Raw genomic sequence first — 11,178 nt, 5'->3', positions numbered from 1 at the left:
TTAAGAGGTGGTTTTTGTAGATGTTTTGTAGATCCAAGAGTGGTTTTGTTTCTTGGGGGCAGGCTTAGGAGTGTTGGGAAAATATTTAGCTTTAAGACTTTTAACCCACAAAGCGTCAGATTCCGTAAGCAGGTGCCAAGCTAGTTTACTTAAGAAAGCTTGGTTGTCGATCACTGGGAGGCGAATGCCAAGTCCCCCAAAACTTTTTCGAGAGATAAATCGAAGACCAGTTAAGGGTATGGTTGTTTTTTCCCCACCAAATGGACCGTTGAACACCTTCAATGCGATTGCTTACACTTTTAAGGAGGGCGAAACATTGCATCTGGTATCGGGGGCCGCCACTATTGTATAAAGAACAATATTACGGCCAGCTTATGAGAGAAGGTTTGTATGCCATTTGGCAAACTTATTTTTAATTTGGATAACTATAGAGGAGAAGGATTGGATTATACGGGCTCCAATAAAGAGTTTTGAACTACATCATGAAGGATATGGTGCCTGAAGTCTGAAGGAATGGTATCCTTCCGAAGGAGTGTCCTTCGACCAAGGATGCAATGCGTGCAATTTGGCTATTAGGATCTTAATGACCTTATTCGGAAGATCATTAGTCCGGTCCAATTAGGGGTCGTAATGCTTAGTTAGAAGCCAACTACGATCGTCGAATCAAGAGTTGATTCGCGGCTAACATAGACCGGATCCTACAAGGGTTACACAACAGAATAATGATTTGAACGGAGAGAATTGACTAGATGGATAATGGCAAATAAGTGGATTGGATCCGTTATTGGTAAGTCCAGAAAGATTCGGAGAAGTCCGAAAGAGATAAACATGTCCGGGCCCAGGAGGGAGGCCCGGAATGGCTTTAGGGAAGCCGGCCATGTGATGGCCGGCCAAGGCAATAGGGCCGGCCATGTGATGGCCGGCTAGGCCCTAAGTGGGCCGGCCAAGGAAGCCCATAAAGGGCTATGTTGGCCGGCCACACTTAAGTGACCCAAAGGAGGGTATTTTGGGTGTTGCCTAATAATTAGGTTTATGGAATCCTAGTTTGAGTCTAATACCTCTTCTAGGGACTTCTATATATACCTAATTATACAACCTAAAGAGAGAGGCAATTTCATAAGAGAAATTTCCAAGAGTCTGAAAGAGTTTCAGAATATACATCTCAGAGAGAGAGAGAGAAAAGGAGTTTTCTCAAGTATCTAGTCAAGAAGAAGGAGTTCTTCATCTCAACCTTCAAGAAGGTCCTAGCTGGCTGAAAGGAGGGAGTTCAAGTCATTATTCGGTGTCTCAAGTAGAGGAGCTACACTTGGAGCTCTTATCTTCCGAATACTGATCGGAATTTAGTTCGTGGGAAAGCGATTAAGAGGTAATCTTCTTTCCAATCTAGTTCATTGGTATGTTCATGTATAGATCCTGGAATTAGTGTTAAACATATGATGTTTGAGATTCCGCTACCAACACTAATAGACAATTAGGTGTATGAGATACATTAGGTTATTCCCCTTCAGTGGCATCACGAGCCGTTTGCATGAACTATCTTTGACTAGATGAATTAGATTCATACTTGAACAACTAGATATTAGTGTTTTAATGTTTGAATAGAGATTTAAACATAAGTTTGATGAGATCAAATTAGGGTTTTGGATGAGATTCATGGCCTAGAAATACTAGAAACAAAGTTTTATGAAAAGAGTTTTCATAAACAAGTGTTAGGGTTTTAGAATTTTGATAAAAATCATCAAAACCATGAAGATTGGTTGATGAATTGATCAAAAACAGTACCTAACAGCAGCTGGAACAGAAAGAAAGAAAAGAAAAAGAAGTTGGAACGGCAGGATTTCCCAAAAATTAGGAAACCCTACTGGCCGGACCGGCCAGGACGCGTCCGGGCCGGACCAGCACGTCTCGGACAGACAGTCCGAGACAGACAGGGACACGGACTGGAAATCCCAGTCCGTGAAGGACCGGGAATCCTAGTCCGAGCTGGACTAGGAGTCCGAGACTCTCGGGTCTCGGACATCCCAGAGCGTCTAGGACGCGTCTGGGAATCCCAGTCCAACACGGACTAGGAGTCCGAGACTCTCGGGTCTCGGACGTCCCAGCGCGTGGGACGCGTCTGGGACATCCCAGTCCGAGACGGAATAGGATTCCGAGACAGGAGCGTCTCGGATATCCCTGACGCGTCTGGGACGCGCTCGAGGGAACCTATTTAGAGTCTCGGTCTAGGACCGAGACACTGGACGGGCGTCCTGATGCATCGAGGATGCGTCTGGAGCAACCAGAAGCATCTCGGATGCGACTGGAAGCTTCCGGACGCAACTCGGATGCGACCGGAGCATCCAGAAGCGTCTAGGACGCGTCTGGACGCGTCCAGAAGGCATCCCAGATGGGATGGCCTAGCCGTCTGTGCACAGAAGCGTCTGGGACGCGACTGTGGGGCACGGATGCATCCCGGACCAAAAATCCGAGATGGCACGTGTGCTGTCCCGAGACCAGACACGTCGGGGACGCGTCTGGGAGTTCCAACAGCTCTCGGATTAAGCATCCGAGAGGCATATGCAGCAACCGGATGGTCTGGACGCGTCTAGGACGCGACCAGGACGCATCTAGGACGCGACCAGGACGCATCCTAGACATCTCACCCGAGATGTCTATGGTCTGTCCTAGGACAGATGCGTCTAGCCGGGCTAGGACGCGTCTGCCCGAGAGACATAGCACGACAGGAAGGTGCTGTCTCTAGGACCGGACCTTGACCAGGCTGAGTCAAGAGTTGACCAGAGACCAGTCAAGGGGCTTTGACCAGGGTTGACTCAGATCCTTTTGAGTGAGACTCAAGGGCCTTTTGGGCCATGATCTGAAAGGGAGTTTTTCAAACTTTTCTCCCGGTTCCGAGCATAATTTTTCCGACTTAGACCCGGGTTAGAGGAGTACCCGAACGGAGTTTTTCCTTATTTTGATTTTGGAAACAATTAAGGAAGAAACGTAATGTTTTGGTTTAAGTATTGAGAATACGAAACTTTAGAAACATTAGACATAGAGATGTCACAAAATCCCACGAATAGCTATGCGATAGCAAAACCTAGAAACGAATCTAGGATACATACTTTATTTATTATGATTGTCATATTTTTGTATGTATGGATGTATGTGATTGCGTAGAATAGTATACCTTTAGATAGGATTATCGTTTCTTGTTCTAAGCGCAAGGAGTTGTGCCCGAATAATACTTAGAGTATAGGGTCTTAGAATCTATTGACGAACTGAATGATGAGATCATGGTTCAAGTGGGAGTAGTCAATAGAGGTTCTTGGATAAGAATCCAATCGAACCATAGGCGAACAAGAAATAAACTTAAAAGATGGGATCTTTTAAGGGGTAATACTAAGATTTAACAAATCATTACGCAAACCCACATAAACTTTTACGTAATAAATCATGAATGGTTATGCAAGAGTTCACAGTAACGCAACTTGATAAATTACGTAATAAGTCCCAAAAAGAATTTTGAGTAAAGCCTACCCAGATTAAGACACCTGTTGAGCCCTTGTTCATCGATGGTGGGTCATGCCAAAGCAGGGTGCCATCTTTTACCTCGGGACAATACGGGTAGATCTATGAAGAGGTCTACATGTCTAAATGGTTATTCTCAAACGAGTCAGCAAAAGGGTTTTGGATTTCGAGGCTAAAGGACGATTTAATGTTTAAATCGTTAACCAAGAGTCATATGAGATATGATCAGTAAGGAGTTACTCACCCAGGAGGGTGAAGTTAAGGGCAGTGCCAAAGTACGCTTAGCTTCACAGGAATGGGATCTTGGAATTATATTATTCTAAGGGGACAACAAAAGTAGAATAATATAGGCAAATTAGGAAAATTGCCAGGATAACAAGTTTAATCACTTTCGCATTTCTTACATGTAGTTTAATTATGACAACAAACATCTTCAACCTCTACACCATACTTGAGAAATTGAACGACACCAACTTCGTTCAATGGGAGAGGAACCTGAGAAAGGTTCTAGGAAAAAGCGCAGAAATATTGGACATTCCGATCCCCGTGCTTTCAGAAACTTCTTCTGATGAAGAACGTAAGCAAGTAGACGATATTCGAAGGAAGTCAGCGCCAGTAACCGGTTTAATGCTAATGGCCATGGAAAGAAAATATATAGATATGTTCATTGAAATGGAGGCATACACCATTATTCGACGGCTGAGAGAAGTGTTTGGAACACAATGTCGAATAGAAAGATTTAGAATCACAATGGTGATACTGGGGATGAGACTGGAGAAAGGGAAACCCGTTCGTTATCATGTTTTGGAGATGATTGATCACTTCAAAGACATGGAATGGATGGGATCTCCTATGCCAGTCGAACTGGCTGTTGACATCATCCTGAATTCATTGGATGAAAGGTTTAAGGATGTAGTAGCAAACTTTGAAGATAAGTTTGGACGGGTATCCTTTGAAAGTCTACTGGCGATTCTGGAAGTTGCTGAAAGTGGTTTCAGCACCCCTGAAACTCTAGAAGAGATTCTAGGGATTCAGGAAACTATAAACACGGGAACGGAAGACGTTAGGAAAAGGAAGCCATCTGGCAGGAGAATGGGCAAGAAAGCACCAAGACCCAGAACCATCCTTCCTAACAAGAGATGTCTTGTGTGCGGTAGTACATCTCATATTCGATTAAGAGATTGCCCGCGATTCTTGGAAGAACAAAACGACGGAGCTGGGAGTTCCGGTCAAGGTAAAAATTGTTAAAAGTTATTCAATTAAATACACATTCCTCAAGGTATGCGATACCTAAAAGACTCTTATCATTATGAATGACAGGAGCGAGAGGGAGCTGAGTATTTATTGAAGAGGAGATGAACCTGTCGAAAGCTGAGAAGGCAAGAGTTGCTGGAAAAGCTCAAGAAGGATCATAGACTCGATAGGCGATACTTTAAAGTAGTTTTAGTATTTCTTTTTAGAACATTGACTCTGTAATGAGATTATGGGAGTGAATAAAATATGAGATATTTTATGATGTTCTTAAAAGAGCCTATCTAACTTTTAAGTAAATTTTAACGGACGATCCGACTTAGTCATTCTAAATCTTGTAAGAGTATACAAGAGTGCAGTTAATCGTAGAAAACAATGTTGGACATGAAAGTCTGCGATTAGTGTGATTAGAATGGACATAAGACTTGATTGTGGAGGAGTTTTAGAAACAAATCCAAAATCGAGAAGTGGATCTGGATGACTAAAGAATATGATGAGATCATGAGTTCGATAGTCATCGGTCTTCCAAAACACAAAGTCTAATACGTATCTGCCAAACCACTAAAAACCTAAAAGCTATAGTGAATAATTGAGTCCATCCGGATATGGAAATCATTTTAGAAGGAGTTCTAAAATTATCAATTATTCCAATGTCTAAAGCGTGTTAGACATAGGTTCTTCAAGAAGAAGAACGGGGTTTTTCTCGCCAAACATCGGAACACAATGAGATTGTTGCTCTCGATGGTGTCTTCATTAAAAGGAGGGTCCTTCTAAGAAGACAAGTGGGAGGAAAAATCGAATGGGATTCGATAAAGAGCAACAAGAGGAAGTAAGGAGTTACTTGCCTTTAAACAAAAGAGAGTAAGAGTTACTCGTCTTAAAACGAAAGAGAGTAAGAGTTACTCGTCTTACGTGACAAGGGATGTCGACTTGAATGGTTCAAGGGACGATCGCCTAGAAACTTCTTAAGGAGATAAGAAGGTTGCTCAAAAACCCCAATGAGTCTTGGGAAGATTCAAAAAGAACTATAGCAGAAACCACTCTGAAATTGGATCGGAAATCCAAAGAGATAAGAGTAAGAATGGTTGAATCTTGTGAGACAAGAAGGTAAGTGGGAGTGAAACAAGAGTTGTTTCAGGTCCTGTATGTGGGAGACATACAAGAAAGGACAAGAAGACGAGGGTGAATAAACCATGGGCATCAAAAGTCTATGGAGATAGACCTTAGATGATAAAGACTCGTTCAAAAGGAGTTTTGGAGAGGTCTGAATAAGAACTTCTCTGGGAGAGAAATTCTACCCAACTCCGGTGATAAACACAGGAGAGACACTTATGTTAGGAAACATAAGAACGATCATGAGATGATTGTTGTTTACCCGTACATCTAAAAGGTACTTGGAGTACGAAAAGATGTCGTCGCCCATACAAGTCAGAAGGTTGAAGAAAGTCATAAAAGTAATCTTCCGAAAATAAAGATAGGAATCTTTTAGGAAGGGCTAACAGATGGGAAAGAGTTTTCCATGCTGGGAGTCGTTACTTAACTCTACTAGATAAGAAAGTAAAATTAGAACTTGGGAAGTACTAATTTCAGTGGGAGAAAACTGATAATATCATAACAGCTTACGAAGAGTTCGAAAGCAAGATAGTTACAAAGCGAAGTGAAAAGGAAACTAAACTGTCACCTTAGAACGATCATGAGATGCTCGGGTCTAAGGAATTAGGATCCAGGAGGAGAATCCTAAAAAGACTTGTAAAGTTGAGAACGTGAAGGAGTTCACGCGGGTGCTCAAATTTTACAAACTCTTGTTATCCGAAATAAACTGGGTTTATTTCGTCATCTAAATTGTGGTTTAGAATTTAGACGACAGTCCAAAAGGATGGAGTGTTCCAGGTAGGTTTATTAGATACGTGGTCTAATGAAAGAAACCCTACTAAGTGAACATGGAAGCACATCATCCTACTATCCCTAGTCCAGGTCATTAGTTGGACAATAATGACTTATGAAGACTAGCATGAGTGATTGACAAGATAGCGCTGTTTCTTGGGCTATGGGAATAGGAGTATTCAAAGGTCAACTTCATGGGTGTATAGTTGATACACTGGAAACCCGCCGAATGAGAGTACTTCAAGAGTTGAAGTTATAAGATGTCATAACGCCATCCGTAAAAAGTGGTTATAAAAGCGGCATACTGGGGGAGACAGGATAGACATGAAATTGAGTGGGAGTACAAGAATGGATTATGTTTTCCTGAGTAAAATCGGGATAAAGTATCTCCGGGCCACTTGATGAGAAACAACTGAAAAATGCATGGCCGTGCTCAAACGGATTAAGAGTTAATCGTTTGGATTGGAAGTTGTTCTCGGGATCAAGAGAGTCTGATAAATATGACATATCAGATGAGATACGAAAAAACATGGGAATCGAGCATTGCACTTGTTCTAAGTACAAGTGGGAGACTGAAGGATATGGTGCCTGAAGTCTGAAGGAATGGTATCCTTCCGAAGGAGTGTCCTTCGACCAAGGATGCAATGCGTGCAATTTGGCTATTAGGATCTTAATGACCTTATTCGGAAGATCATTAGTCCGGTCCAATTAGGGGTCGTAATGCTTAGCTAGAAGCCAACGATCGTCGAATCAAGAGTTGATTCGCGGCTAACATAGACCGGATCCTACAAGGGTTACACAACAGAATAATGATTTGAACGGAGAGAATTGACTAGATGGATAATGGCAAATAAGTGGATTGGATCCGTTATTGGTAAGTCCAGAAAGATTCGGAGAAGTCCGAAAGAGATAAACATGTCCGGGCCCAGGAGGGAGGCCCGGAATGGCTTTAGGGAAGCCGGCCATGTGATGGCCGGCCAAGGCAATAGGGCCGGCCATGTGATGGCCGGCTAGGCCCTAAGTGGGCCGGCCAAGGAAGCCCATAAAGGGCTATGTTGGCCGGCCACACTTAAGTGACCCAAAGGAGGGTATTTTGGGTGTTGCCTAATAATTAGGTTTATGGAATCCTAGTTTGAGTCTAATACCTCTTCTAGGGACTTCTATATATACCTAATTATACAACCTAAAGAGAGAGGCAATTTCATAAGAGAAATTTCCAAGAGTCTGAAAGAGTTTCAGAATATACATCTCAGAGAGAGAGAGAGAAAAGGAGTTTTCTCAAGTATCTAGTCAAGAAGAAGGAGTTCTTCATCTCAACCTTCAAGAAGGTCCTAGCTGGCTGAAAGGAGGGAGTTCAAGTCATTATTCGGTGTCTCAAGTAGAGGAGCTACACTTGGAGCTCTTATCTTCCGAATACTGATCGGAATTTAGTTCGTGGGAAAGCGATTAAGAGGTAATCTTCTTTCCAATCTAGTTCATTGGTATGTTCATGTATAGATCCTGGAATTAGTGTTAAACATATGATGTTTGAGATTCCGCTACCAACACTAATAGACAATTAGGTGTATGAGATACACTAGGTTATTCCCCTTCACATCATGCTGCAAGTCTGCCATAATCATGTTTGAGTCAATTTTAAGGAGGTTTTGAACTAGATATTGTAAAAGAATAGTCTCATATAGAAATACTAGGGTATAGACACTTATATCAATCAAATATTACGAAATTTATTTTATATTTTACTGAGAGAGAGATTTGTTAGTTATTATTTTTTGATATTATTTTTTTGTTTTTTTTTCTCTTAAATTAGTTACTATTATTTTATTGAGAGAGAGATTTTAATTTCTTCCTTTAACCCTTGAAATTTATTTTGTTTCTTTTTTCTTAAATTAGTTATTTTATTTCTAAGAAGGAAAAGATTATTGTTTTTTAAATAGGTAACTTTATTTCTACGAAGGACTATATTTTAAATTTTGAGAAGGGCTTCTAGACAATATGCATAATTAAATAAGGTTGTCTGTCCCAGCCATCGTTTTCCCTTCTGTTTTATTATATAGATACTAGGGTATATCCCGTGTCCTAGGGCACGGACACTTGTATCAATCAAATGTTACGAAATTTATTATCATATTTTATTGAGAGAGAGGGAGATTTTTATTAGTTATTATTTTTTTGTATTATTTTTTGTTTCGTTTCTCTTAAATTAGTTATTATTTTATTGAGAGAGAGATTTTAATTTCTTTTTTTAATCCTTGAAATATATTTTGTTTCTTTTTTTCGTAAATTAGTTATTTTATTTCTAAGAAGGAAAAGATTATTGTTTTTTTTCTAAAGAATAATATAATGGTTAAAGTCTTAAACCATCATCTCAACAAAAAAAAAAAGAGAAGTCTAAAACCATCATTCACTCAATGGTAATTAGTTTTAAGTTAAATGCCCACAAACTTAATTTATACATTCGCCTATATAAACATTATTCTGACAAAATAACAAAAATCATAAATAATCAAGCTTGAAAATCGGCGTACAAACTACAAATTAGCTTATCTCCGATTAGGTTTCTTAAATGTGTAAAGCAATCACAAAAAAAGTTAAACTGGCTCTCAGACTGTCTTCCAAATTTAGACTAATATACTTAAAGAACAAACATACTATAAACCAAAGTTGAGCAAATGATCAATTGGGTTTATCTTCATTTTAAAAAACCGTTTGAAAGTTGTACTCCTAACAAGTACGAGGTTATAAATGACAAACTATGTTGTTTGTAAAATTAGATTGAGTTGATAACTTTTCTTTCAAAAAGCAGAAGTAGGGTTCAACGAAACATCAAGTGGTCATGGTTAATTAGCCATGAGTCAAAGTCGACAGTAAATGGAAGTTGCAGGTGGTGACTTGAAGCGCGAAATACATGTCTAAAAGTCTAAAACAGTCAGTGTTACTATATCGGATCGGACAATCCATTTAGCTGCAACGATACATTATTTTGACACCATAAGTTTGTAAGAAAATACATCTATATCAACTCATGAACAGATGGAGGAGAGAAAAACCACAAAGAGATCTTTCATCTAACTCCTTCTACACTAATCCTCCACATGTATCTTCACTTTAGAGTTTAGACCCACCCATCATATCTAAATTGATAGGAGTATAAGATATTAAGATTACTCAATCCTGACCACCCACTTCTTCCAACTTAAGTTATCATCGCCCCCACCAACAACAATATCAAATCAACAAAAACAATAAAAAAATCCGTTTAAGTGACTTTTTCAGTGACTGTTTATACGCGGCGGATAAGACAAGAAGTATTTTGATCTTTTCACATTTTTTTTAAGAAACAGTTATGTAGAAAATCACTTAGGCAGGTCATCTATCAGTGTTAATCAGATCCAACGGCTAGGAGATACGCCGATGGAATTATGTTGTCGATATTTGGACGGTTGGATTCCCTGTACGAAATGGGGCGTGAATAAGTGGCAATAATGGGATATGGGTAAAGTTGTAATTTAAGATGAGAGGTCTAATGATAACAGGTTTCATAATTGGACTTGTTTGCCACGCATGAATTTAAGTAGTTGATCGCACTTGATTGTGGTCCAACAAAAAGAAGCTGCACTTCAATTGCAATCCGTCTAATTTCAACAAAAATAAAAATGAAATTGTAATTGGTTTAGATGAAGATATCTTACTCTCTTAACTAGGGCATTTTGGATGTCACTATGTCCATTTGAAGTACACTAAATCAAAGGATGAAGATGGATATGTAAAACCCAAATCATACTCAAACCATTTCATAAAATAATAAAATATGTGTATCTTTTTTTTCTTTTTCTTTTGTTCTTCCTATAAGGTTGAGCCATATAGATATCTCTACTTAAGAACTTGACTTACCAAATGGGAAGCTTCCTTCAAGCCAACTTTCTTTCATCAAACAAGGCCAAAGTGGAGGATTATAAATGACATAAAGAGTCTTCCAAATGGGTGAAGTATTGAGATGTATGCTCTGAGAGGTACATTATTGTTCTATTTCTATTATTATATTGAGGTGTTAGTAAACTAAGAACTTAAAGGAGAATTTTGGGAGACAAAAGTAAAGCATAAAGTTTGATAATAAAAAAACATTTATTTATGTAGGTGAGTGAACTTGAATTTTTGAATTTGGAATAGAATACAAGTGATGGAATATTGCAGTGCAATTTTTTATGTTAGCTTAGATTTTCATTGTGAGTAGGTTTTATTTGACTAAAAATATTCGAACATACTAATTGTCAAACTTAGTGTTGTTTGACAACACTACGCGGTTATGAAGTAAAGAACACAAATATTGGCGGATATTGTCATGTTCACAACAACTACCCTAATTATGTAAAGACGTTATTACAGAGTACAAATTTCAGTAATCACAGGAAAAAGATCAAACTAGTGAACTGGAAAAAATAACACAGATATTGGTAGACATTGTCATGTGCACAACAACTACCCTAATTATGTAAAGACATCATAACCGCGTACAAATTTTAGTAATAATAA

Source organism: Eschscholzia californica, unplaced genomic scaffold, assembly GCF_041429995.1.
Source record: "Eschscholzia californica isolate CP2 unplaced genomic scaffold, dmEscCali1.0.p SCAF_6, whole genome shotgun sequence".
In the NCBI taxonomy this organism is placed as follows: domain Eukaryota; kingdom Viridiplantae; phylum Streptophyta; class Magnoliopsida; order Ranunculales; family Papaveraceae; genus Eschscholzia; species Eschscholzia californica.
This window is presented reverse-complemented; position numbering follows the sequence as displayed.